The sequence below is a fragment of the Orycteropus afer genome, unplaced genomic scaffold, assembly GCF_000298275.1.
Source record: "Orycteropus afer afer isolate SDZICR_OR568_19922 unplaced genomic scaffold, OryAfe1.0 scaffold00085, whole genome shotgun sequence".
NCBI classification, from domain to species: Eukaryota; Metazoa; Chordata; class Mammalia; order Tubulidentata; family Orycteropodidae; genus Orycteropus; species Orycteropus afer.
In genome coordinates this window covers 10,698,105-10,701,125 of record NW_006921672.1, presented here as the reverse complement: position 1 = coordinate 10,701,125, position 3,021 = coordinate 10,698,105, and the positions used below count along the sequence as shown (strand labels likewise).

Genomic DNA, 3,021 nt, shown 5'->3' with positions numbered 1-3,021 from the left:
AATGCATCGAACTTATTCTTGAGATGGTCTCTAAATTCAGGTGGGATACACTCAAGATCATAGTTTGGCTCTCATAGACTTGTTTTAATTTTCTTCAGCTTCAGCTTGAATTTGCGTAGGAGCAATTGATGGTCTGTTCCGCAGTTAGCCCCTGGCCTTGTTCTGACTGATGATATTGAGCTTCTCCATCATCTCTTTCCACAGATATAGTCAATTTCACTCCTGAGTACTCCATACAGCAAGGCCCATATGTGTAGTCACCATTTATGTCATTGAAAAAAAAAATTATTTGCAATGAATAAGTCATTGGTCATTATACCATGCACTCTCCTGTCTCATTTCTATCACCAAGGCCATATTTCCCAACTACTGATCCTTTTTCTTAATTTCCAACTTTAGCATTCCAATCACCAAACCAAACCTACTGCCATCAAGTTGATCATGACTTATAGTGACCCCCATAGGGTTTCCAAGGCTGTAAATCTTTAAGGAAGCAGACTGCCTCATCTTTCTCCCATGAAGCAGCTGGGGGGTTTGAACCACCAACCTTTTGGTTAGCAGCCCAATGCCTTAACCACAGTGCCATCACCAATAATTATCAATGCATCTTGATTGCCTGTTTGATCAATTTCAGACAGCAAAAGTTGATACTTCAATTTCTTCATCTTTGGCATTAGTGGTTAATGTATAAATTTGAATACTAGTAGTAGTAACTGGTTAACTTGTCTTCCTTTAAGTATTATTCTATCACTGACAGCATTGTACTTCAGGATAGATCTTTTTGTGTGTGTGTATGATTTGGGTGAAAGTTTACAGAGCATTCAACATCTATATGCATTCTGTTTGGTGACATTTACTGTAATCGCCACACTGTAACAGAATACATCCTATTTCCTCCCTGTGCCTACCCTTTCCTTTCATTCTTCCTTCCCATCCCCTCCTATCTTCGTAGATCAATCCCTGGGTACATGCTGCCATCTTGATCTCATATGCTCCATTGGGCTAATGAGGGCATACCCTCCTGAAGTTACTGTTCACCTTATAGGACTATCATTTGGCTGCCAGTTGAGTCATGGGTGTTAAAATCAGTTCTTAGCTTAAAGGGCATCTAAGGGCCATAGTCGTGGAGTTTCCGTCAGTCTTCATCAGACTAGTAAGCCTGGTCTTTTTTTATGATTTTGAGTTTTGTTCCATACTTTCCCCCACTCTATCCAGGACTTCTTACTGTGATCCCTTACAGAACAGTCAGCAGTGGTAGCCAGGCACCATCTAGTTCTTCTGGTCATGGATGCTGGGGTTATGTGCTTCATTAGTCCTTTGAACAAATTGTTCCAGGGTAGATCTTGAAATGTTCTTTTTTACTATGAATGCAATGCCATTCCTCTTCAATTTGTCTTTCCTGGCATAGTAGACCATTTGATTGTTGGATTCAGAATGGCCAGTAGCAATCCATTTCAGCCCATTAATGCCTAGGATATCAGTCTTTATGGGAGCACTGGTAGCGTAGTGCCTAAGGCATTTGACTGCTAACCAGAAGGATGGTGGTTCAAAGCCACAAGCCACTCCCTGGAAGGAAGGTTGGGCAATCTACTTCTGTAGTGATACTGCCTCAGAAACCCAAGGAGGGGTCACTATGAGCTGGATCCAACTCGATGGCAGTGAGTATCGGTCTTTATGCATTCCATTTCGTTTTGACAACTTCCAATTTTCCTATATTCATGCTTTGTATATTCCACATTCCAATTATTAGTTATCTGTTGTTGTTGTTATGTGCTGTCGAGTCGGCCCTGACTCCTGGCGACCCCTCCTTGGGTTTCTGAGGCAGTATCACTACAGAAGTAGATTGACCCATCTTCCCTCTGAGGAGTGGCTGGTGGATTTGAACTGCTGGCCTTCTGGTTAGCAGTCTTCTAGTTAGCCTTAGGCACTACACTACCAGAACTCCCACTAGTTATCTAGTGGTGCTATAACAGAAATACCACCAATGGATGGTTTTAACAAACAGAAATTTTTCTCTCACAGTTTAGGAAGCTAGAAGTTCAAATTCAGAGCACTAGCTCTATGGGCTTTCTCTCTGTATTGGCTCTGGAGGAATGTTCTTGTCTCCTCTCAGCATCTGTGGGCCTGATGTTCTTTGGAGATCTCCATGTGTCTTGGCATCAATCTTCCCCTGGGTCTAGGAGGTTCTCAGTGCAGGAACCCTGGGTCCAAAGGATGTGCTGTGCTCCAGGCTCTTCTTCCTTGGTAGTAGTCAGGTCCCTCTGATCTCTACTCACTTATTTGGCCTCTTTTATATCTCAAAAGAGATAGACTCAAAATGCAACCTAATCCTGGAGATCATATCTTTCCTTATTGACATAACTGCCTCTAATCCTGTCACATTAACATCATAGAGATTAGGATTTACAGCACATGGGCTAATTACATCAAATCACATCCTGGAGGATGATTATATCATTACATAGCTGACAAATTATATCATTACATAACTGCCAGACTGTACCATTATAAAACCTCCAAACCACTGACAATCATGGCCCAGCCAAGTTAAAATATAACCCTAATCATCACAGATAAATATTAAAAAATGAAAAAAAAAAAAAAAGAGTAGCTGCTGAGTTGCTTATGGACAACGAAACACCTCATGGGATCTGGTTCCTTGGTTAGGAGGTTTAGGGTCATGATTTCATGGAACATCCCAGTTATTGGCTTACTAACGTGTTTAGTGCTTTTGTTCTGCATCCTTGCAAATGGCCATTTAAGGCGCAACAGTTGGTCTCTATTCACCTAGAGAAATGGAGGAAGAGGGTGTGTGAGGAATAGGAAGAAGATATGGAATGTGTAGCTAATTGCCTCCATGAACAACACTTCCTTTGCCAGGAGATCAGAAGAATGAGGTGGGGCTACGATTGTTGTTGTTGTTATTTGCCGTGGAGTCAGCCCCGGCTCATAGCGACCCCTCCTTGGGTTTCTGAGGCAGTATCACTACGGAAGTAGGATTCCCCAACCTTCCTTCCGAGG

The 3,021-nt window shown here is 42.2% G+C and overlaps 1 protein-coding gene across 1 annotated transcript in view; it reads left to right on the top strand.

The window, feature by feature from the left end:
• Nucleotides 1-3,021, top strand: part of DHX58 (DExH-box helicase 58) — a 31,020-nt gene that overhangs the window by 22,068 nt on the left and 5,931 nt on the right. The window lies entirely within an intron of this gene.